This window comes from Girardinichthys multiradiatus, chromosome 15 (assembly GCF_021462225.1).
Source record: "Girardinichthys multiradiatus isolate DD_20200921_A chromosome 15, DD_fGirMul_XY1, whole genome shotgun sequence".
NCBI lineage: Eukaryota > Metazoa > Chordata > Actinopteri > Cyprinodontiformes > Goodeidae > Girardinichthys > Girardinichthys multiradiatus.
The window spans coordinates 37,600,057-37,626,612 of NC_061808.1; positions in this window are offsets into that span (position 1 = coordinate 37,600,057).

Genomic DNA, 26,556 nt, shown 5'->3' on the forward strand with positions numbered 1-26,556 from the left:
TTATCCAATGCACTGCCATTGGTTTCAAATAAGGATGCCACCAGTGTTCGAGATTTTTTATCATTTGTGTGGTCCCTACATGCCCCATGCCATGGGCTTCTTTCAAGGCTGCTGTAGTGAGCCCTGGTGGCAGGATATGACGTCCGTCTGGACTCCTCCAAAGTCCATTTTGGTCCTCAGTGCCTCCTCTCGCCTTCCAAACTGACTTTTCTTCTGGTGAGGCCCCCTTTTGTAGTTTCCCCACTTCCTCCAGGGTGGGTTCTGATGTCCACCCTACCTCTGAACACAACAATATGTTTCTAGGTTGGTAACCAGCCTTTGCCGCCTGGTCGGCCGCCTGGTTGCACTGTGCAATTCTGGTGTTACTATTGTCGTGTCCTTTGCATTTAATAACCGCCACCTCCTGTGGTAGTAACAATGCTTCAGCCAACCTTCTCATTTCCTGTTCATGCTTGATGGGTTTCTGTCCTGCTGTTTGTTGGAGTTGTTCCCCAGAACTCCTGTGTGCTCGTTTGTTTTGGTAAAGCTAAACAATATTACTAATAATAATAATATTAATATTAATATTTACTATAAAGTATAGCAGTTCCTGCTATACTTTATAGTGAAAATAAAAACACAAAGACTGCGCAGTCAAGTTTTTCTGGCCTGCCAGAGAGAAACGCTGCAGCCCCGTTGCTGCTCACCACAAACACTTCTGATCTCCTCCCCAGCTTCAGCAGTTTTTATTCAAAAGCAAGGCGTGTACATGCAAAGAAAAAACATACACTTTATCAGATGTCAGTTGAACTGTCTGTTTCCAGATCTTCACTGTTGCCGGGCAAATTATATCTAAGTCAAACACACACAGAGGCCTGTTAGGCAGGCCACTAAGTTACACAATACATTTTATTTCACACATTATTAAACACAACTTGAGCATAGCAATTCAGACCCTCTTAAGTATTTTAAATGTTTCCAACAGTTGGTATTGAGGCCTACACCAGCTCTGCTGAAGGACAGCTACAGGGAGCTACCCTGGTTGGATCCATGCTGGCTAAGGGGCCTCGACTATCCCGTTTTTCAGCAGTGCGGAGCCGGGCCTCCAATTCCGACACCTTCGCCTCTCTATTTATTACACATACCATTATTTCTAAAGATGGCAGAGGAGTAACTGAACATCTGACACAGAGAGCAGGAAAAAGGAGGAGACTCGGAGAGCAATGGAGAAACAACAGAATGGGTAGCCATGGTGGAGCTAAAGCTAAGCTAGCAACCCCTTACCACAACGACAAAAACTGTGCAAAACACGGAGGTCCCCAAACATTAACTGCAGCAACAGAAAATGTGTTTTAACATAGTTGTGTTAGAATAAGTCACAAATGTCACAGCAAATAAAAATTAGATCAAATCGAGAGAGCACACCAAACAACCCACCGAGTGCAACAGTGAAAAAAGGAAGTGACACAATATGCCTTACCATGCCATACTTAATGGATGTGATTTGAAGCAACACAACTACATTTCTGAAAGTCTCAGATGACAATATTTTTCTTTTTAATTATCAGGTCCTCCAGTTGAAGGTTCTACATCAAGTAGGCTAAATGTTCCATGTTGCATTTTTCTTTTCTTCCTTGTACAGGTTTACTGTAGTGGAACTTGGATTTCGTGCAGAATATGCAAACACAATGAGCCCATTAACAAAGACACTTGATATTCTTTAAGGAGAAACCAGTGTGTAGATGGGGTGGTTGGTCCCCACCATAACTCTACCAACTTCATGTCGCTTCCATGTTCTTTGATTGGTTTGATTGCTGCACTTCTTTCATGGCTTGAAAAACAGTTCATACAGGTGCTTGCAGATCCGGAGCTGGTAGCCGCAGCCATTCTAGTTCCCAAATTCAACACAAGTGATGAAAACATCCTCAAACTTGGTAAGTGTCTCACTTCTTAACTTCCCTTTCAATAAGTGTAATTTGTGATGACACACACAACTACGGTGGCCGGGGGGTGCAAAACACTTTTACAAGTACCGAAACAAATTTACATTTCAGAAAACAAATTTACATTTCAGAAAACACTTTAACATTTCAGAAAACAAATTTACATTTCAGAAAACAATTTAATAAGATGCAAAACTAATTTACATTTCAGAAAACACATTTACATTTCAGAAAACAAATTTACATTTCAGAAAACAAATTTACATTTCAGAAAACACTTTTACATTTCAGAAAACAAATTTACATTTCACAAAACAAATTTACATTTCACAAAACAAATTTACATTTCAGAAAACACTTTTGCATTTCAGAAAACACTTTTACATTTCAGAAAAAAAATTTACATTTCACAATTCATTGCGTGTCCAAGCGGATTGGTCAAGCAGGGGAAGCCATGGCGGACCATAGCAGCAAAAGCTGTGAGTAAATTGTGGAAAATTACACTTTCTGTGACACAAATTAACTTCTACAATGTTTTTAGTGTGGGAATATAACTATGTAGACGTGAAATATCTGCTTGATTTATCTAGACATCGCTTAATTTCAAACGTGCTCCGACGTGTTCGGAGTTTTCCCTTCCCGGCGTAGTAACTGGCTCGCCTCGCCAGCCCTACCGGCGGTGAGGCGAGCTAGCCTGGTAGAGATCTGACCGGACTATCGGCACTAAGCTCCCGCTGGCAGTCATCACAGTGAACGTTTAACACAAGTGATTTCTAACAGTTTATGTTATTATTTTAATTGTTACTGAAAATCGATTTAACATTTCAGGTGATATTAAGGTTAACCGGAATAAATGGACAGTTTTATGTAATCCAACTGTATCGCTGGACAGTGTGGTGAATAAATAAGAATAAGAATAATAAGAATAAATAAGTCAGTCAGTCATTTTCTACTGCTTATTCCATAGTGGGTCGCGGGGGAGCTGGTGCCTATCTCCAGCAGTCTATGGGCGAGAGGCAGGGTACACCCTGGACAGGTCGCCAGTCCATTGCAGGGCAACACACAAACAACCATGCACACAGTCATTCATACACCTAAGGGCAATTTAGAGTTACCAATTAATCTAACATAGAATAAATAAGTTTTTCAATATTAAATTTTAAAGAAGAAATGTGCTATATGTTTAAAAGTTTATTTATAATTCAGTTAGCATTATAATTTCTGATTCCAGGTAAACCCGACGAGGAATACAGGTCCTTCTCAAAATATTAGCATGTTGTGATAAAGTTCATTATTTTCCATAATGTCATGATGAAAATTTAACATTCATATATTTTAGATTCATTGCACACTAACTGAAATATTTCAGGCCTTTTATTGTCTTAATACGGATGATTTTGGCATACAGCTCATGAAAACCCAAAATTCCTATCTCACAAAATTAGCATATCATTAAAAGGGTCTCTAAACGAGCTATGAACCTAATCATCTGAATCAACGTGTTAACTCTAAACACCTGCAAAAGATTCCTGAGGCCTTTAAAACTCCCAGCCTGGTTCATCACTCAAAACCCCAATCATGGGTAAGACTGCCGACCTGACTGCTGTCCAGAAGGCCACTATTGACACCCTCAAGCAAGAGGGTAAGACACAGAAAGAAATTTCTGAACGAATAGGCTGTTCCCAGAATGCTGTATCAAGGCACCTCAGTGGGAAGTCTGTGGGAAGGAAAAAGTGTGGCAGAAAACGCTGCACAACGAGAAGAGGTGACCGGACCCTGAGGAAGATTGTGGAGAAGGGCCGATTCCAGACCTTGGGGGACCTGCGGAAGCAGTGGACTGAGTCTGGAGTAGAAACATCCAGAGCCACCGTGCACAGGCGTGTGCAGGAAATGGGCTACAGGTGCCGCATTCCCCAGGTCAAGCCACTTTTGAACCAGAAACAGCGGCAGAAGCGCCTGACCTGGGCTACAGAGAAGCAGCACTGGACTGTTGCTCAGTGGTCCAAAGTACTTTTTTCGAATCAAAGCAAATTCTGCATGTCATTCAGAAATCAAGGTGCCAGAGTCTGGAGGAAGACTGGGGAGAAGGAAATGCCAAAATGCCAGAAGTCCAATGTCAAGTACCCACAGTCAGTGAGGGTCTGGGGTGCCGTGTCAGCTGCTGGTGTTGGTCCACTGTGTTTTATCAAGGGCAGGGTCAATGCAGCTAGCTATCAGGAGATTTTTGAGCACTTCATGCTTCCATCTGCTGAAAAGCTTTATGGAGATGAAGATTTCATTTTTCAGCACGACCTGGCACCTGCTCACAGTGCCAAAACCACTGGTAAATGGTTTACTGACCATGGTATCACTGTGCTCAATTGGCCTGCCAACTCTCCTGACCTGAACCCCATAGAGAATCTGTGGGATATTGTGAAGAGAACGTTGAGAGACTCAAGACCCAACACTCTGGATGAGCTAAAGGCCGCTATCGAAGCATCCTGGGCCTCCATAAGACCTCAGCAGTGCCACAGGCTGATTGCCTCCATGCCACGCCGCACTGAAGCAGTCATTTCTGCCAAAGGATTCCCAACCAAGTATTGAGTGCATAACTGTACATGATTATTTGAAGGTTGACGTTTTTTGTATTAAAAACACTTTTCTTTTATTGGTCGGATGAAATATGCTAATTTTGTGAGATAGGAATTTTGGGTTTTCTTGAGCTGTATGCCACAATCATCCGTATTAAGACAATAAAAGACCTGAAATATTTCAGTTAGTGTGCAATGAATCTAAAATATATGAATGTAAAATTTCCATCATGACATTATGGAAAATAATGAACTTTATCACAATATGCTAATATTTTGAGAAGGACCTGTACACCTCCTAATGTAAGTGAATCTCAGTAAAGAAGTGAAAAGTTTGAAAGAGCTTGTTTTAGACATTTGCATAGAAATATTTTAATATTTTCTTCAAATTAACACAAATGTGAAATTTAAAAAGGCTTTATTTTTGCTCTGATGTTAAGCAAGATGTTTTTTTTGTTTTGTTGGTATTTTCATATTTGTTTTAGGTACAGAGGAGCAGACGGGTCAGTTTATTAAGCTCAGGGGTGAGAACCACCACCTTTTTACTGGAGCTAAAAACTCAGCCACCGTGGCTTGGAGGTACAATAACAACATTCTTTGCAGTCAGTTTCTGTCCAGTTTCAAAAACTCCTATCTTTCTAACTTTCATAAATATCTATCCAGTGATCAACATACTTCTTTCGGTTCAGGACAATTCTGGAGAAGATGGACCAACAGGGGAAGGTCACCCCCTTTGCAGGCCAAAACAATGTGGGACAATTTGAAAAAAAAAAAAAGAATTTAGAGTATGTTCAGAAGTTCTCATGTCACACACAAATAAAAAATATTTCTAAAAGTCTTGTTGGTTTCTCTGTTTAGTCAAAAAAAAAATTTTTCTTATTCCATCTAACTTTAGGATTGTAAGTATCCAGGGTCAGGATGAAAAGCCCACTGCTGCTACTTGGCCCTGGTTTGTCCTTATGGATGAGGTGTTGGGACAGAGGCCTTCCACAACACCTCCTGTCCTAATTGCCTCCATCCCTGAGGACACTCCAGGGCCAAGCGGAGCGGTGGGCAACCAGATGGAGAAGGAAGACAGTGAGCCAGCAGGAAGGGGTCAGAAAAGAAAGAGAGACAGAGATGATGGAGTTGATCAGGGAGGACATGACGGCACAGAGAGAAGCAGAGGAGAAGAGGGCACAGAGAATGGAGAGACTGTTTTCCAAAGAATGGCACCAAAATAAGGTGCTACATAAGAAATATTAAGTTTTGTTCAGATTGTTTCTTAAAGTTTTAAGGTGTTCTAATACATTTCAAAATTGTTTTTGTCACTAATGTTATTTACATTTGATCTAACAATACATCAACTTCATTTCAAGTTATAAACAGAATTTATTATGAAAAATACAAACAGCATTTTAAAGAGAATGGGGAAGAAAACATTCAAACAGATCAAGATTTCAAGACAAAAGGCATAAAATAAAACTATACAAGCATTTACAATGGTGACAGCAGGATCAACCTGAGTGACTGGAACACCTGGAACACCTCTTCAACAGAACAAAGAGGCAAATGTCTTTCTGAACAGAAAGTCTGGCGGTGTGGCTAAATCTCTCACAAGGTCAGAGACATGGATGGGATGCTGCAACTGAGACCTGTGGTTTGTCTTTCTGGATGGTGAGCAAAGCATCACACAGGTGGTCTGCAGATGTTTGTGATGCCTCTCTCCGCTGTCCACCTCATCGTCCATCAAGTGGGTTTAAAGGGCTGGCTGAATTGACGACTGCCACATCACTAAGAGGTAATCGGAAAAATGCAGAATTAGAAGATGGTGCTCACAAAATATTACAATTAGTTATACCCCTCAAAAATTAATCACATCTATAATATTATACTTGGCTGACACAGTCGTCATGTTCTGGTGGTACCTCCTCCAGGGCAGACACCTCAGCTGAAAGCTGGTCCCGCCAGAGTGCAACGCTGACTGCCTCAGTCCAAACCTCACCCTCATCCTCTTCTACAGCCTCCTCTTGGTCATCCTCTGGGGTCTTGACATCCCCAGCACCAAGGCAGATGTTGTGGAGGATGGCGCATGCTGTTATGACCTGACAACAATTTAAAAGAGGGTGCATATATGTGTATGTGTATATATTATGTATAATGTATATATAAAATGGATCTAGGTCAAAACTTACATGAGGTACAAAGGTGTCGTGCAGCGCTTGCAGGAAGATGGCCCTGAATCTGGTTTTCATCATTCCAAAAACACTGTTAAAGTGCTGGGCTCCCACACCTTGTCTTGTCCTCTTGTAGGGAGTGATGAGGGGGAGTGGATATTGGAGGCATGGGTACCCTCCATCAGCAAGGATAAAATGCCCTGGAGGAGGATAACTGTACAGTGGGCTGTGGCGGAGCACCCTAGAGTCATGCACTGACCCAGGCGATACAGTTGGATTACATAAAACTGTCTATTTATTCTGGTTAACCTTAATATCACCTGACATGTTAAATCGGTTTTCAGTAACAATTAAAATAATAACATAAACTGTTACAAATCACTTGTGTTAAACGGTCACTGTGATGACTGCCAGCGGGAGCTTAGTGCCGATAGTCCGGTCAGATCTCTACCGGGCTAGCTCGCCTCACCGCCGGTAGGACTGGCGAGGCGAGCCAGTTACTATGCCGGGAAGGGAAAACTCCGAACACGTCGGAGCACGTTTGAAATTAAGCGATGTCTAGATAAATCAAGCAGATATTTCACGTCTACATAGTTATATTCCCGCACTAAAAACATTGTAGAAGTTAATTTGTGTCACAGAAAGTGTAATTTTCCACAATTTACTCAGCTTTTGCTGCTATGGTCCGCCATGGCTTCCCCTGCTTGACCAATCCGTTTGGACCCGCAATGAATGATGGGAAATGATGGGCCGCGAAGGTTACTCACGACCCATCCTTCAAATCGGGCAAAATAAGGACACATTTGTCGGCCGCATTTGAGGGAGTCATGATTCATGAATTGGGACAGCCTTCGTCGCCGCGCTGTAACGTAATCGGCCTACAAATACGGCCTTCGAATGATGCAGCTGACTTCCGGGTCAGCCTCAGGGGCGTTGGTACATTCCCTTTCCGGTCGATTTTCTGAAATGTAAATTTGTTTTCTGAAATGTAAAAGTGTTTTCTGAAATGTAAATTTGTTTTCTGAAATGTAAAAGTGTTTTCTGAAATGTAAATTTGATTTCTGAAATGTAAAAGTGTTTTTTGAAATGTAAATTTAATTTCTGAAATGTAAATTTGTTTTCTGAAATGTAAATTTGTTTTCTGAAATGTAAATTTGTTTCGGTACTTGTAAAAGTGTTTTGCACCCCCTGGCCACCGTACTCAACACTATCCAATACACAAGTACAATACTGTCATATAAGTTAAATTGTACTGATTTTTTTTGCTTTTTTATTCCACAGTTAGTAAGTAAAGTTTATTTATAAAGCAAATTTCTTAGACAAAAGTCACATTAAGATCTACATAAAAAACACAATAAAAATAACATAAAAGCCTGGCGGAACAGTTGTTAATAGGTTTTTAAAAGTCTCTACAGAGCGAGCAAAGCAATGCTGCGGTGGCAAACTGTTTCACAGTTTCAGAGCAGCATCTCTGTCCCCCTCTGTTTTCATTCTTGTACGAGGGACATCCAGGAGATTTTGGCCTTTGGTCACGAGGAGCAGAGTGTGTAGTTAAAAGCAGACACAAATAGTTAGGAGCCTGGCTATTTAGAGCCCTGTATGTATGGACAAGAATTTTAAACAAATTCTAAACTCAACTGGAAGTCAGTGTAAGGAGCATAAGACGGGTGATATGAGAAAATGTACCCGTTTTTGTAAGAAGTCTGGCTGCCGAGTTATGAATGGCTTGGAGTAAGGAGGCTGAAGATTTGTCCAGACCTATAAAGAGGGCATCACAATAGTCTAGATAGGATGACATGAATGCATAGATAATGTTTTCTAGTTCTGCTCAGGAGACCATGGCATGTAGTTTAAAAATGTTTTTGAAAGGAACAAGAGCCAGAAATAAATCGGATATGTGAATCAATGCCTAAAGAAAGTTGGGTAGGTTTGAAGAGAAAGTTCTCTGTTAGAAACGCAGATGGGTTGGTGGTGACTCGTGGGCTGGGATCTAGCCTTCCCAGAAACAATCTTCACTTTAATTGGAGCAATTGAATTAAGGATGTCTGAGGTAAGGCAAGGCACGAAGAACTAAAACCTGTCTTGACTATATCTGAAGCCACCTGGACTGTCTGACTAAGATTTTCCTCCTTCTTAGGTATTAATTGGTCAAACTCAGAGGAACGAGTCTCTGTTATCTTGCAACAAGAGGTAGTCCACACTCTGCAGTGCAAAACACAGAGTGAGGTTCCCAGTCTTTATTTATGGGCTGGTGAGGAAAAGATAACAGTGGAAAGTAGAAATAAAATAAACAGGGGTGCAATTCAGCCTGGCCTTCAGGCTCACATGCTGAGTTCTGTACGGAATGTACAAGTCTCATGAGTGATAAACACAAGATACAAGTTTTCATACCCAACAGTCCCTCCTTTTTATCATGAATAATGTCATGATTAGATACATGCAAAAAGACCCACGGATGGGAAAGCAGATTATATTGTGGGAAAATACTCACACTCACACTCCGTCCAAGGCGACTACCAACCATGGTAGAGTACAATAATAATAATAAAACAATGTAATAAATCAAAGAAAGCAAAATGTAATAAAAGTAAAGGAATTAAAACAAGCCTTGTTTATGTCATTATTGTACTTTTTCTCATTTCACTTAAACAACAACTTCTTTCGATTTTCTGCTATAAGTTCATTTTATGAAGTACAATTATGAGTACACTCAGGCATCAAAGATATATTCATTTACATGTCATCATAGTCATCTGTTTTTGGGTCCAGTGTGGTGTCAACTTGAATCATATGAGACTGTGACTGATTGAGTTACTATCCTTTTTACCATGCATTTGCAGCATGGGATAATACATATTGACAAGGTGCACAGGATGATCAGGAATGCTGATATGGCGAGTAAGAAAATCTTAACCCAATTCATCCATCCCCCTTGGAGCATCCAGTCTAGCCAAGAGGAGCTGGGGGTCGGGTGGTCGTGTGTCATTACGTTTTGCAGGTTATGCAGGTTATTCAGTGCTCATGTTATATCTGAGGAATGTATATTATCTGGGATATATGTGCAACAGGTGTTGTTCAGCAAAACGCAAATGCCCCCCATTGATGCTTTTAGAATATTCAAAGCCATGCGGTTCTGAATTACCATGGCTCGCATAGCGCTCATTTTTGTGTTTTGACCCTTTTCTACTATTATGGAGTTATTCAAAAACAGCCCTAATCGGTTTCCACACGCATCATTAGTTTGCCCACACCTAGCCAAGGAAGTCACTTTATCTCCTTTTGGCCAAAGCTTAAATTCATCTGGGACATTAGTTCCCCAGATAGGGTCGTGTGGTTTAATTTCTATGTCTCTCTTTAGCCTTTTGGGGAAGGTGGATATCATCGTTACCTTACTGAGTATTATAGTGCGGTCAGCTGTGAAAACTGGAGCACACACCCCATACCAATTCGGCGGTAGTACGAAATAAGCGTTATTCCCTCATAACCAAGCTACCTCCTCGACCCAGTATGTACCGTTTTATTATCCCTGGGGACCCATGTGTTATTACACTGCGTGGTGTTACCCATATAAATAGAAGAATCATTTTCCTTTTCTTTACTCAAACAATTGTGGTGGAGTGTCTTTTTGTTGGCATGTGCTTGTGCATGTGCAGAGGCTCCCATTTCTTAGGGTCACAGGTGCAGTTATGTGGGTCACATGCATATGCAAGAGAATTGCTGTAATATGTGTATGTTTTGTTGTCCTTACCAACCACTTGGATGCCTTCTCCTTCCATCAGGTTTTGACCGGGAACAGTAAAATATGTACGTTTCGCATACCCCCAGCGTCCTACTGAGAAGGCACAAGCTGCTTCTGTGAAATTCATTTTTCTCACATATACTGTAGGGCCTTGGGAATGAACTGGCATGATAGAACATACATAACAGTCTGTTTTATTTTGTGCTTTAGCTGTTTCGTACACATAACGATACCAATAGTTCTGCAGAAACAGATTTCCTCCTCCTTTCTTTAGAGGTCTAAGATGAGAGCCGTTCGGTGTCCATCACTTCTCGTGTGATTTCGCATCCTGTGGAACCTGCCTTAAACAGAGAAAGAGTCCTGCTACCAGAATTAGGCTCAGGGTTATCAGTCCTGTCCACATGTTACAAAAAGCCACGCTAAGTTGGGCACAGGTCAGTTGTTTTCTTCACCGGTTTGAGATGCTGAGCCCTATGGGTCACCAGCCCCTTTGTAGCCGTCTTCCCCTGTTACCCCATCGGTTGGTTTGGCTCCTGTAACGGTAATATTGGCTTACAGTGGCTCTTGTGGATCCAGGATGGTTTCTCTGCGATTTTAAGAGCTGTTGGTGTGGTCAGGAGAACTCGGTATGGCCCTTCCCAGTGAGGGGTGCTCCAGTCCTTTCTTTGGAGTGTTTTAATCAGGACCAGGTTTCCAGGCCTCAGGTTGTTCTGTGGAATAGGAGCAGAGTTTACTGGCAGACTACTGGACAACTGTGCTTCTTTTACTTGTAGCATTTTATTCATCCATTCAGCTAGTGATGTTTCCTGCTGTGCTTTTCCTATGTCATCTATTTCTGATGGCAGTGGAAAATGTACTCCATGTACTATTTTAAATGGAGTAAGACCAGTTTGATTTGGAGTTATTCTCATCCATAATTTAACCAGGGATATGCATTCGGGCCATGGCCTCCCTGTTTCTTCCATTGTTTTCCTTAATCTATTTTTTATTGTTCCGTTTGTTTTCTCAACCACACCTGCACTTTGTGGGTGATAAGAGCAACGGTTCTTTAACTGAAACCCTAATGCTTTAGAACATAGTTCTATTACACTATTTACAAAATGAGTTCCATTATTCAATTCAATTCAGTTTCATTCATATAGCGCCATTTCACAACACATGTTGTCTCAAGGCACTTCACAACAGTCAGGTACATACGTTCCAATTAATCCTAACAATTGATATGTGCAAACCACACAGAGTGAGGTTCCCAGTCTTTATTTATGGGCTGGTGAGAAAAAGATAACAGTGGAAAGTAGAAACAAAAGAAACGGTGCGATTCAGCCTGGCCTTCAGGCTCACATGCTGAGTTCATTACGGAATGTACAAGTCTCCTGGGTGACAAACACAAGATACAAATTTTCACACCCAGCACTCCTTGAAAAAGACAGGTCCTCTTGAAACAACCTAGCAGTTGGATGCGTACCTTAAGTGATAGCTGTGTGCCAGCTATCACTTAATCTTAATACAGCACTCACTGCCTTATCAGCCTGTGAAAGACTGTTTAGTATTACAGGGCTGATCTTCAAGCCAAGAAAAGCATGCATTGGCTCAAAGAACTTTGAGAACCAGCCACTTCTGTGGCTGAACAAAACCTATTGGTAATTCTGTTGCATGGTCTGTGCTTGACAGATGTAAATCCTGATGTAGAAAGTGTTTGTTGCATCTTCTAATTACATTTGTCGTTATTCCCATTAGAGTAATGAATGTGAATACGTTAGACACCTCTGCATGCCTCTATTATTGTTAGGTGTTTCTCTTACATTTGTGTTGCTCTGTATACTTTTGTTTTTATGTGCATTTTTGTATTATTGTTCTGCTAGATTTCTACCCTGTGTTTTTCTCTGTCTGATCCTGCTCATTTACTCATCTGTGTCATGATATGACATCCTTGGACTTGGTTTGTGTTTTGTGTTAACTTTTGTTTAGTTCTATGTTTCCCTGTGTTGTTAATTAGTTCCACCTGTCCCCTCTGCCTTCCTGCCAGCTTGTTGCACCAGTTCTTAGTTCCTGTGATTACTTGCATTTGTTTTCCCCCTGTATATTAGTTGGTCTGTGTTCTTTGTTCTACTTCGCCGCAGGCCTCCTGACCGTCAGCTCCTTCATCATCGGCCTTTGTTTTTCTCCTGGTTGGATTATTATTATTATTTATTTTTTTGTGTGGACTCTTGCCCTCCTTCCGAGGCCCCCTCCGCCCGCCCTGGTTGGGTTGTTTTGATTTTGAACTCTTGTTTTTGTTTTGTGTGTGTGTTTTTTAGTGGTCGTCTGGGAGGAGGCTGAAGGACGCCAACCGACGCCGGTATCTCCAGTATCCATACCGGGTCGGATCTGCTCCCGTTTGCCTCCAACAGTCTCAGCCGCCTCTTCACGCCGCCATCATCATCATCGCCACAAGTCCTCCTCGTCACCCACAGTAAGAGCAGCTTCCCCAGAGTCATCCACGTCAGCAGCAACTCCAGCTGCAGTCGAATTTCCCGCTGGGTTCAGCTCCCGACCAGGACAACGTCGTCGCCGCAAAACAGTCGCCACTGGGGAGGTTCGGAGGGGCGTTCCAAACCTTCCTTGGAGGGTCCGTCCTCCATGTTCTCCTCACAGCTGTTTTTCCGGGAGTTGGTGGATAGTCACCCAGCGCCCTCTGCAGTTCTCCAGCCGTCAGTGCAACCTCTAGCCCAGAATTAGCTGCAAGCCAGGCTGGAGAGAATGAAGAAAGACTTTATGAGGCATCGATGCTTCAGTTTTGGATGCCATTTAATGGCACATCCCGAAGATCTGGACCTGGTGCTAAGTTCTACAGGCTGAATTCATTAAGGAGGGATGGCTCGATGCTCCAGCTCCTGTCTCCCCTGGTGGTCCTTTCGACCTTCTTTTTGTGGCTATTAGAGCAGCACAGATCCCTAAGGATCATGGGCTGCTGCTGGGCACCGCCAAGCTCAATGAGCCCCTGCAGCCCCAAGTCCCTGAGTCTCCCGAGGGGTCCAAGGACGGACCGCCTCAGCCCCAAGTTCCTGAGTTTCCTGAGGGGTCCAAGGACGGACCGCCTCTTCTTCCTGAGTTTCCTGAGGGGTCCGAGGATGGACCGCCTCTACTTCCAGAGGGGTTCGAGGACGAGCCGCCTCTACTTCCTGTGCCAGAGGGGTTCAAGGATGAACTGCCTCTGATCCTGACACCAGAGCCTGACACACCAGAGCCTGACATACCAGAGCCTGACACAGCAGAGCCTGACACACCAGAGCCTGACTCAGGGCCAGACACACTAGAGCCTGACTCAGGGCCAGACACACCAGAGCCTGACTCAGGGCCAGACACGCCAGAGCCTGACTCAGGGCCAGACACGCCAGAGCCAGTCACACCACAGCTAGACACACCAAAGCAGGACGCCAGGTCCAAGCCTCTGCGGGCCCTGCCTAGGCCCAAGTCTTTGCCGCGGTTCTAACTTCGCCGCAGACCTCCGAGGCACCTGCTTCCACGTTGAAGACCGCCTGACTACTCGCTTCGTGGGTTTGCCTGGCATCTCCGCTGCCGGCCTCCGAGCAGCCTGCACCTCCGCTGCTGGCCTCCGGGCCGCCTACACCTCCGCTGCCAGCCTCCGGGTAGCCTGCACCTCCGCTGCCGGCCTCCGGGCAGCCTGCATCCTCGCTGCTGGCTGCTACACTGCAGACCTCCGAGACGCCTGCATCTACGTCGCAGACCTCCTAGATGCCTGCTTCTACATCACAGACCTCCGAGACGCCTGCATCCACACCACAGACCTCCTAGACGCCAGCATCTCTTTTGCCGCTGACCTCCTAGACACCTGCATCTCTGTCCCCACCGACCTCCTAGACGCCTGCATCTCTGTCACCGCCGGCCTCCGGATCATCATCCCCTTCGCTGGCTTCTTCGTCGCAGGTCTCCGGATCATCGGCTTCTTCGCTGGCTACTCCGCCACAGGTCTCCGGATCATCGGCTTCTTCGCTGGCTACTTCGCCACAGGCCTCCTGACCGTCAGCTCCTTAATCGTCGGCCTTTGTTTTTCTCCTGGTTGGATTATTTTTTTTTTTTTTTTTGTGTGTGGACTCTTGCCCTCCTTCCGAGGTCCACCTCCACCCACCCTGGTTAGGTGGTTTGTGTTTTGGACTCTTGCCCTCCTTCCGAGGCCCCCTCCACCTGCCCTGGTTGGGTTGTTTTGATTTTGAACTCTTGGTTTTTTTTGGGTTTTTTTTGTGTGTTTTCTCGTGGTCGTCTGGGATTTGACTTTGAGGGTGGGGGAGGGTCCTGTCATGATATGACATCCTTGGACTTGGTTTGTGTTTTGTGTTAACTTGTGTTTAGTTCTATGTTTCCATGTGTTGTTAATTAGTTCCACCTGTTCCACCTTGTCACACCTGTTCTTAGTTCCTGTGATTACTTGCCTTTGTTTTCTCCCTGTATATTAGTTGGTCTGTGTTCTTTGTTCCCTGCTGGTTCCTCTGTTCGTTAACTCACTGTCCTGCCATGTTCACTACCCTGATCAGTTTTATTTGTGTTGCTACTTCCTTGAGATCGTCCTTTAAAGATGGAGATTCCTTTAATTATGTGGCTACCTGGCTCTTGTCTGCGCTTTGGTCCGATCCGAACACAAAACTTGACAATCTGCCTCAGCTTCCTCTCCCTTCATTGGTCTCAGCTCTGTGTCATGTTCTACCTATTAGGTACTTTAATTATTGAAACCTAATTTCACTTCAGCTATGCTCTTTACTTGGGTGCTTTCTCAACACCAGGTTGAAACAATATGATAGGTATTCTTTAGTCAACTCAGAGGTAAGGAACGACACAGAGTCAGTTATACTTGCGGCAAGGGTAGCTGTGCAATACAAACTACGAAGTATTAACACTCCTCCCTCTTTATTTATACATGCTTGGTAACACATTTCAAACATCATTCAGGGTGGGTGTGTGTGTGTGTGTGTGTGTGGGGTCAGAAAGGTTAGGGTTCATTTGTCTTGATTATAAACAAACAGAGGAAGTGGGAAGTGGGGACCTGGTGAATAGCCCCCAGATGCTGCTAATAAAATAATAAAAGCATAACTCATTCTTGTGACCATCTCCCTTCCTGTAACATGTAAGGAAGGAAAAGCACTTACATGAGTGATAAACAATACAAAAGATATAAAAACCCTAACATTCCCCCCCTGTGTTATCACGAATAAGTAATGAGTAAAATACATGTAAAAGAAAACACTCTGTGTGAACACAAACCCACAGGACGGAAAGCAGATTATTTGTGGGAAACACTCACACGGTTCCTCCGCCCCTAGGCAACCACCAGTCATGGCAGAGTGAAACAATATAATAAAACAAAGAAACAAAATGTAATAAAAAAAAAAAATATTAAAACAAGCCTTGTTCATATCATTGCACTTTTTCTCATTTCACTTAAACAGCAACTTCTTTGGATTTTCTGCTATAAGATCATTTTATGAAGTACAAGTATGAATACACTCAGGCATTGAAGATATATTCATTTACAACATGTCATCATAATCATCTGCTTTTTGGGTCCAGTGTCCATCTTGTCCATCTCTTCTCGTGTGATGTTACATCCTGTGGATCCTGTCTTAAACAGAGAAAGAGCCCTGCTACCAGGCTCAGGCTTATCAGTCCTGTACACATGTTACAAAAAGCCATGCTAAATTGGGCACAGGTCAGTTGTTTTCTTCGCCGGTGTGAGATGTTGGGCCATATGGGTTTCCAACCCCTTTGTACCCGGTCTTTCCCCTGTTACCCCATCGGTTGGTTTGGATCCTGTAACGGCAATATTAGCTTACAGTGGCTCTTGTGGATCCAGGATGGTCTCTCTGCGATTTTCAGAGCTGTCGGTGTGGTCAGGAGAACACGGTATGGCCCTTTCCAGCAGGGGGCGCTCCAGTCCTTTCTGTGGAATGTCTTAATCAGGACCAGGTCTCCAGGCCTCAGGTTGTTCTGTGAAATTAGAGCAGAATTTACTGGCAGACTACTGGACAACTGTACTTCTTTTGTTTGTAACATCTTATTCATCCATTCAGCTAATGATGTTTCCTGCTGTGCTTTTCCTATGTCATCCATTTCTGATGGCAATGGAAAAGGTCTGCCATGTACTATTTCAAATGGAATAAGACCAGTTTGATTTGGAGTTATTCTCATCCATAATTTAACCAGAGATAGACATTCAGGCCATGGCCTCCCTGTTTCTTCCATTGTTTTCCTTAATCTATTTTTTATTGTTCCATTTGTTCGTTCAACCAGTCCAGCAGATTGTGGGTGGTAAGAACAATGGTTTTTTAACTGAAACCTTAATGCTTTAGAGCACAGTTCTATTACATTATTTACAAAATTAGTCCCATTATCTGATCTTATGATTTGTGGGATACCATATGTAGGGAAGAAATGTGTCACTAAACTCTTTGCCACTGTGAGCACATCACAGTGTTTGGCAGGGTACATTTCTACCCACTTCGAAAATGCATCTATAACCACTAAACAAAATGTATTTCCCCCTGACCACGATAACTCTATGAAATCCATGTGTATCGTGTGAAAGGGATGAATTGCTGCTGGGAACTGGCCTCTTTTGGGTCTCATGTTTCCCTGCGGATTATGTTTGCAGCAGATAATACATGATCTACAAAAGTGTTTTTTGCATAGTCAGAAAAATGTATGGTATGGAAATGTAGATTTACTAAGTGTACCATCCCCCCGCTCGACACATGGGAAACCCCGTGTGTTGCATGGGCCTCCATCTTGTATAAATTATTTGGTAATATTGGCTTATTTCCCAAATGATAAATGTCATCCTTCTTTATGGCCCCTCTATTCAGCCAAAATTTAACTTCTGCAGCTGGTGCAGATTGTTGCGAATCTTTCAGCACATCTGTATCTATAAATAAGAGATCTAACATTTTCAAAGTGAGAGGAAGCCTTGAAGCTATTTTAGCAGAAATAACAGCAAATGTGTTTCCCTTTGTTTCCATGGTTTCATCAGATTGATGCGCTTTACATTTACAAAGTGCTATCTTAGCAGGTAGCTGGATAGCTAACAGCAGTCATTTTAACAGATTAAAATGTGTCAATTCTATTCCAGCTGAGGTTTTAAACTCTCTATTTTCCCATATTTTAGCAAAAGGGTGAACAGAACTGAATACACATTGGCTGTCTGTATAAATGGTTAGGATTTTTCCTTCATATAGTTCACAAGCTCCAATAACAGCATACAGCTCTGCAGTCTGTGCTGAGCATGTATGGGGCAGGGCCTGTGATTCTATAATTTTGGTTTCAGTGGTTACTGCATAACCAACTCTGTTTTTTCCATATTCATCTTTTGATGCTGATCCATCTACAAAGATTATTTGTGAGTTTTCCAGAGGTGTCTGAGAGATATCTTTCCTAGGTTTTGTGTCTTCCTCAACCTTTGTTTTACAAGAATGTGGTTTCCCATCTTCTGCTGTTGGAATTAATGTGCTAGGGTTCAGTGGACCACATCTTTGCAAAGTTATATTTGGTTGTGAGAGTAACAATGAGATCAATGTAATATGCCTTGCATGAGTCAAGAAAGGAAGTGAGGTTTGTAGCAATACAAGTGACACTGAATGAGGAACTTTCAGTGTGAGCGGGTGGCACAGCACAATTTCAGCTGTCTGCTTCACAGCTTCTGCTGCTGCGATGCAGCTCTGCAAACAATTTGGAAATCCAGATGCCACAGAGTCCAGTTTTTTAGAATAAAATGCTAAAGGTCTGTTTTTTGAGCCAAATGGTTGGGTTAATACAGCTTTCATATAACCCTTACATGCATCTACACAAAGTGTGAAAGGCTGGCTATAATCCGGCAGAGCTAAGGTGACTGTTGTTTGAAGCAGATTTTTTAGCTCTGTGAATGCTACTTCTCCTTCCTTAGTCTATATGATTTTGTCTTTTAAAGTCATGTCTTTGCCATAGATCATAGATTGCAAGGGTTTTACAATGGCTGCATAGTCTGGTAGCCATTCTATGCAAAAATTACGCAGTCCCAGAAAGGACATCATTTGTTGTTTAGTTCGTGGTTTTGGGGCTTCCTGTATGGCTGTTTTTCTACTACTTAGGAGGGAACGACCATGTTGTGATAACATATGTCCCAAATAAATCACTTTCTCCTTGCAAAACTGCAGTTTATCCCTAAAGGCTTTGAGCCCCGTCTGGTAGAGATGTTTCAGAACTGTTATAGTAGCTTCCTCACAGTGTTGTTGAGTGTCTGAAGCTATAAGAATATTATCTACATACAACAGGACTTGACTATGTTCAGGCACCTCACAGGTGCTCATGGAGTATCTTAAGGCTTGTGTATATACATGTGGACTTTCACTGAAGCCTTGTGGTAGTCTGGTGTAAGTGTATTTTTTCCCTTTAAACTGAAAGCCAAATAAATGCTGTGACTCTTCATGCAGTGGTACTGTAAAGAAAGCATTGCTAAGATCTACCACTGAGAAATATTTTTTATTTGGAGTTAATGAATGCAGTAATGTATGTGGATTCGGGACGTCTGGAACCACATGTCACACTATTTTATTTATCGGTCTAAGATCCTGAACCATCTTCCACTTTCCTGTGCTGGCTTTCTGCACTGGAAAGATAAGTGTGTTGCATGTAGCATCAGGTGTTTCCCTTCATATTCCTGATTTCAGCATGTCCTGTATTACTGGCTTAATACCCTCTTCAGCTTCTGGCTTCAAGGGGTACTGGCAAACTACTGGCCGTTCTTCAGATATAAATTTAACCTTATATGGTGGAAACCCCTTTATAAGTCCTACATCAGTCGATGATTGGGACCACAGTTCAGGTGGGACAGCAGCTAAGGCAGGGTGCCTGTTGCTCTCTTTACTTTCAGCTAGGCCCTGTATTTGTCACTTTGCCTCATCCAAATGTGTCTTTGGATGAACTTTGACTGTCCACCCTAGAGTGAGTTTCCAGATACCTGTATTAGGATCTACTTTCCAGTCAGAGCTTGTTAATGCCTCATATCTCCCTCTTTCAGCACGCTGTATAAAGTTTTCTAATTGTTTCCACTGATTATTTTCTCTATGAAAAACAGTATCATACTGATAATCTGGCCCTGGAGTATTTTTATATCTCATGGTTACATGGAGCTCAGTATCAGAATCAGAATCAGAAAAGCTTTATTGCCAAGTACGTTTTTGGACATACAAGGAATTTGTTTTGGCGTAGTCGGTGCAATACAGTACAAATTAAACAGTATAAACATATCTACAATATAATATAAATATATGTGCACAGTTTTAAGTGAGTGAGAGTAAATGTACAGCAGTATAAGATGTAAGAGCAGTACAACAGTGCAGGTGATCATTGTGCAAGTATGGCAGTGCAAGTAAAGCAGGAGTCCATGCTGAGCGTTAATGTAACGCATAGAGTTACAGGTTACAGGTGTCCTGTCAGCAAAAAAGGGGGGGTGTGGGGGAAAGGGAGAGTGTCAGGGTGGTTTCCGGGCTTTGTTAACCAGGCTGGTGGCAGATGGGAAAAAACTGTTCCTCTGGCGTGAGGTTTTGTTCCGGATGGACCGCAGCCTCCTGCCAGAGGGGAGAGTCTCAAAGAGTCTGTGACCGGGGTGGGAGGGATCAGCCAGAATCTTCCCTGCCCACTTCAGGGTCCTGGAGGTGTACAGTTCCTGGAGCGACAGTAGACTGCAGCCAATCAACCTTCTCAGCAGACCGAATAACACGCTGCAGCCTGCCCTTATCCTTGGCTGTAGCAGCGGGGTACCAGATGGTGATGGAGGAGGTGAGGATGGACTCAATGATGGCTGTGTAGAAGTGCACCATCATAGTCTTTGGCAGGTTGAATTTCTTCAGCTGCCACAGGAAGAACATCCTCTGCTGGGCTTTCTTGATGAGGGAGCTGATGTTTGGCTCCCACTTGAGATCCTGGGAGATGATGGTTCCCAGGAAGCGGAAAGATTCCACAGTGTCAATTGTGGAGTCACAGAGGGTGATGGGGGAAGGTGGGGCTGGGTTCTGCCTGAAGTCCACAACCATCTCCACTGTCTTTAGAGCGTTGAGCTCAAGGTTGTTCTGGCTGCACCAGTCCAACAGATGGTCCACCTCCCATATGTACGCGGACTCGTCACCATCAGAGATGAGACCGATCAGGGTGGTGTCGTCCGCAAACTTCAGAAGCTTGACAGACTGGTGACTGGAGGTGCAGCTGTTGGTGTACAGGGAGAAGAGCAGAGGAGAGAGAACACAGCCTTGGGGGGAACCGGTGCTGATGGTCAGGGAGTCAGAGACGTGCTTCCCCAGCCTCACGCGCTGCTTCCTGTCAGACAGGAAGTCAGTGATCCACCTGCAGGTGGAGTCGGGCACACTCAGCTGGGAAAGCTTCTCCTGGAGCAGAGCTGGGACGATGGTGTTGAAGGCAGAGCTGAAATCCACAAACAGGATCCTGGCATAGGTTCCTGTGGAGTCCAGGTGCCGGAGGATGAAGTGAAGGGCTAGGTTGACTGCATCATCTACAGACCTGTTGGCTCTGTAGGCAAATTGCAGGGGGTCCAGGAGGGGGTCGGTGATGTCTTTTAGGTGTGAGAGCACAGAGGTCAGGGCGACGGGTCTGAAGTCATTAAGCCCTGTGGTCCTTGGCTTCTTGGGAACAGGGACTATGGTGGAGGACTTGAAGCAGGCTGGCACATGACACGTCTCCAGTGAGGTGTTAAAAATGTCTGTGAAGACTGGAGACAGCTGATCAGCGCAGTGCTTCAGGCTGGCTGGTGAGACAGAATCCGGACCAGCAGCTTTCTGGGGGTTCTGTCTCCTGAAGAGTTTGTTGACGTCCCTCTCCTGGATGGAAAGAGCCGTCCCCGGCGTGGGTAGGGGGCTGGTTGGGGGGAACTTCAGGGTGGGTGGATTGTGGCTGCAGCTGTTGGGGGGCGTCGTGGGGGATGGTTGCAGGACTGTCCCTTTGTCTTTCAAAGCGGCAGTAGAACTCGTTCAGGTCGTTGGCGAGGCGTCGGTTGTTGATGGAGTGGGGGGCTTTCGGCTTGTAGTTGGTGATTTGCTTGAGCCCTTTCCAGACAGACGCAGAGTGGTCGGCTGAGAACTGGTTTTGGAGCTTCTCAGAGTACAGTCGTTTGGCCTCTTTCACTGCCTTGCCAAACTTGTACTTTGCCTCTCTGTATATGTCTTTGTCCCCACTCCTGAAGGCCTCTTCCTTATCCAGTCTTAACCTTCTGAGTTTAGCTGTGAACCAGGGTTTGTCGTTGTTGTAACTCACCCTGGTGCATGATGGTACACAGCTGTCCTCACAGAAGCTGATGTAGGAAGTCACAGCCTCTGTGTACTCGTCCAGACTGTTGGTAGTAGCCCTGAACACATCCCAGTCTGTACAGCCTAAACACGCCTGGAGATTCTCCACAGCCTCACTGCTCCACTTCCTTGTCGTCCTCACAACAGGTTTGCAGAGCTTTCTGCCTGTATGCAGGAATCAGGTGGACCATGATGTGGTCGGATTGGCCCAGTGCAGCACGTGGGACGGCGTGATAAGCGTCTCTGATGGTGGTGTAACAGTGATCCAGAATTTTGTCCTCTCTGGTCGGACATTTTATAAACTGTCTATATTTGGGGAGTTCGTGAGTGAGATTACCTTTGTTAAAGTCGCCAACGATGATAACTAAGGAGTCCGGGTTGGTCCGCTCCACACTCAGTATCTGGTCAGCGAGCATGCGCTGTGCGACCTGCACGTTAGCTTGCGGCGGGATGTAAACACCGGCCAGGATGAACGAAGCGAACTCACGGGGGGAATAGAAAGGCTTACAGTTTATGATGAAGGATTCCAGGTCTGGAGAGCAGTGCTGCTGAATCACTGTCACGTCGTTGCACCAACCACTGTTGAGGTAAAAACAGATTCCTCCACCTTTCGCTTTCCCAGAAAGTTCCGTGTCTCTGTCCGCTCTGTAGAGCTGGAATCCTGCCAGCTGCAGCGCAGAGTCTGGTATTAATCCACACAGCCACGTCTCCGTGAAGCATAAAACTGCCGATGAATAAAAGTCCCTGTTTTTCCCCAACAGCAGTTGTAGTTCCTCAATTTTGTTGGGAAGTGAGCGCACGTTAGAGAGAAATATTCCAGGTAACGGTGTTCGTAGTCCACGCTGGCGAAGACGTACCAGCACCCCGGCCCGTTTCCCTCTCTTCCGGCGTTTCACCGCGTGAACAAAGGTGAGCACACCTTTGACCAGAATGTCCAAAAATTCCAGAGCAGTAGGCAGAAAAGTGGGAAATAACTCCTCTGGTGTAGTAGCCCTGATGTTCATGAGTTCTTCTCTGGTGAGAGAGCTCCGGTTACCATCACAGAAGACCGTTTTAAAGCAAAAAACAAAACAAAACAATGCGCACCAACACGCCGAGGCGACCATCTGCGGCGCCATCTTCGAATAGCATGTAGCATATCTGGCATGTACTGTGCCTCCTGAGAGGTTTGTTTTTCTCTGGTTCTCCTCAGCAGTTCTCGAGCTGTTGGTGTGGGGCCTAGATCGAGGGACCAGTAATAATGTGGCTGTGAGAGTTCATTTAGGACTAGGGCCCCTTCTTCCACACCTCAGACACACATTGCTCTGTGTGTAACTGTGTCGTGGCCCTCCTCCTCCTCCTCTGTGACCTCTAAATCCCCTCCGTCCTCTTTGCCCGCTTGCCCCTGAGCGATGCAAAGCCATTAAACTGTCTTGCATTCCAATCGTATCTGTCTTCCTATCTTGCTGTATTTTATGAGCGTGCTGCGCGTATTCCAAAGCTTGTGTAACAGTTCCTGTACTCTGATGAACCCAGTGTTTGTCTATATACCGTCTGAGTTCAATTTTAAGGCCTTGCAAAAAGGCTTTCTTCTGTTGTTGATAGGCTCCTGCCTCTGCTTCATCATATGGTATAGCAGAGTTTGCTCTAAAAACACGTCTCATCATATCCAAAAAATCTTGTGGGTCTTCTTCATCCTTCTGTTTGCATTGTGAGATTTTACCATAATCTGCTGTCTGTATATAAACTCTTCGAATTCTTTCAAAGAGTAAGCATAAGGCGTCCCTTAAATCTGGTGAATTATGTGCTAAAGTGTCACCATTGTCATCGCATCCAGTGAAACCTCCTGCTACTCTGCACCAGCGGTGGCCAAACAACTGGGTAAAACACTGGAGCATCTCTCTGCCATTAAGATGAAAGCTTCCTCTGAGTTCTGTAATAGCTGCTAGAAATTCCTCTACGCCTTCTTGTATCGATGGGATACCTTTTAAAGCAGCAGTTCTGTCTTCCTGTGTCCATGGCCTATATACTAGAATAGTTGGCGGCTGTCGGTGATTAGCGTCACCTACGTTTGGATTTGCTATCTCAACTAGAGGGAATGTGTCTCCCTCTAAATTTATTTCAGATGGATGAAATTTCTGTTCGTGAGCCATTAAGGCTTCGCCTGGGTACATGCTAGGTATTGTTTTCTTATCTTTACTCCTAGCTCGCACTCCTGTACAACCCCTTGAATTAGGAGACCAGGACTCACTAGAAGAGCTCTGTTCTTCTGTTTTAGAAGGATTGCTTAATTTTTCTTGCTTACTTATAGGAGTTTTAGGAACTGCTACAGCTCCTTCTATCTCTCCTCCAATTTGTTGTGCTGCAGCCTCCTGGCCTGCTTCCTGCACGGCAGGGGGCCAAACACCTCGTTGTCTGGATGCGACCACTGTTTCCTCATGTGGGCGCACCAAGACTGCAGCTGTCAGCTTCTCCTTCCGTTTCTCCTCCTTATCTTGCCTCTGCATGTTTCTTAATTTACTTTGTTCCAGCCATTTGTCTGAGAATTTATACTCGACCTTTCTCTTTTCCTTTTTAGTTGGTTTCTTGGTATTCATTATTTCTCATTTTAAATCCCTTTGTAATTTTAAGATATCGTTAATATTTAGTTTACCCAAGAAACCATGTTTTTTATTCCATCTATGACAGATCATACCTGCTCCTTTTACATAATTCTCCATAAATTTTACATCCCCTTCCAAGTTAAGTAGTTTACTTTGATTCTTGCCCATGATGTTTAATTTTAGTTCACAATAATACAATAAGTTCACTAGCATGAGATTCAAGGAGAGGACATTAACACGCCCTTCTACTGCGACTAATCCGCAGCGGTGTTAATTTTCTGGGATTAAACCCGACCTTTATCTCCAAGAATCACCAATACGTCTTTCTATTCTGGGCAAAAGAAAACACAAGACTAGCAGAATCCTACTAAGATTCTTCCAAAATGCTTAGTCTTCCAAACACACAAAACAGCACTCACACAGTTAGTATTTTAACATATTTATGTCCCTTCAGCAATATGTATGGTCGACCTAGCTTAGTTTGTGAGCTCTCTTTATTATTCAACACTTAATTTCCTTCCCTTCCGGCGGAATGTTACCAACCAAATTATCCAGTTCACTTTACAGCGCCTAGTCGTCTCTGAGCTCCTTGCGGCGAGATCCTACCTAAATTTATCACTATTTCTTTGCGGCGAAATAAAACCTATCCAATGCAGTGTCCTTGCGGCGACACACTACCAAACAACTTTTAAGTACTTTTCTTCTTTCATTTTTATAGCACTTACTCTTATCTCATGTACTGTATTTTAAAACTGTCTCACCTCGGAGTTGACTTCTAGGTGACTCTGTCGGATCCCCAGAGTCACCTGGCATCGAGCAAGACAATAACCCATCGGCCAGATGCGAATGTCACACACCGGGACTTTCAGCCATCAGGCCTAGGTGCGGCTGTGCGGCAGCGCTTAACTCAACGTCAGGCTGTTCCCGGAGATCCGCCAGTCACTGCAAAGAAAGATAAAATCAGTTTAGTTCTTACAGGTCCTTCTCAAAATATTAGCATATTGTGATAAAGTTCATTATTTTCCATAATGTTATGATGAAAATTTAACATTCATATATTTTAGATTCATTGCACACTAACTGAAATATTTCAGGTCTTTTATTGTCTTAATACGGATGATTTTGGCATACAGCTCATGAAAACCCAAAATTCCTATCTCACAAAATTAGCATATTTCATCCGACCAATAAAAGAAAAGTGTTTTTAATACAAAAAACGTCAACCTTCAAATAATCATGTACAGTTATGCACTCAATACTTGGTCGGGAATCCTTTTGCAGAAATGACTGCTTCAATGCGGCGTGGCATGGAGGCAATCAGCCTGTGGCACTGCTGAGGTCTTATGGAGGCCCAGGATGCTTCGATAGCGGCCTTTAGCTCATCCAGAGTGTTGGGTCTTGAGTCTCTCAACGTTCTCTTCACAACATCCCACAGATTCTCTATGGGGTTCAGGTCAGGAGAGTTGGCAGGTCAATTGAGCACAGTGATACCATGGTCAGTAAACCATTTACCAGTGGTTTTGGCACTGTGAGCAGGTGCCAGGTCGTGCTGAAAAATGAAATCTTCATCTCCAAAAAGCTTTTCAGCAGATGGAAGCATGAAGCGCTCCAAAATCTCCTGATAGCTAGCTGCATTGACCCTGCCCTTGATAAAACACAGTGGACCAACACCAGCAGCTGACACGGCACCCCAGACCATCACTGACTGTGGGTACTTGACACTGGACTTCTGGCATTTTGGCATTTCCTTCTCCCCAGTCTTCCTCCAGACTCTGGCACCTTGATTTCCGAATTACATGCAGAATTTGCTTTCATCCGAAAAAAGTACTTTGGACCACTGAGCAACAGTCCAGTGCTGCTTCTCTGTAGCCCAGGTCTGGGGAATGCGGCACCTGTAGCCCATTTCCTGCACACGCCTGTGTACGGTGGCTCAGGATGTTTCTACTCCAGACTCAGTCCACTGCTTCCGCAGGTCCCCCAAGGTCTGGAATCGGCCCTTCTCCACAATCTTCCTCAGGGTCCGGTCACCTCTTCTCGTTGTGCAGCGTTTTCTGCCACACTTTTTCCTTCCCACAGACTTCCCACTGAGGTGCCTTGATACAGCACTCTGGGAACAGCCTATTCGTTCAGAAATGTCTTTCTGTGTCTTACCCTTTTGCTTGAGGGTGTCAATAGTGGCCTTCTGGACAGCAGTCAGGTCGGTAGTCTTACCCATGATTGGGGTTTTGAGTGATGAACCAGGCTGGGAGTTTTAAAGGCCCCAGGAATC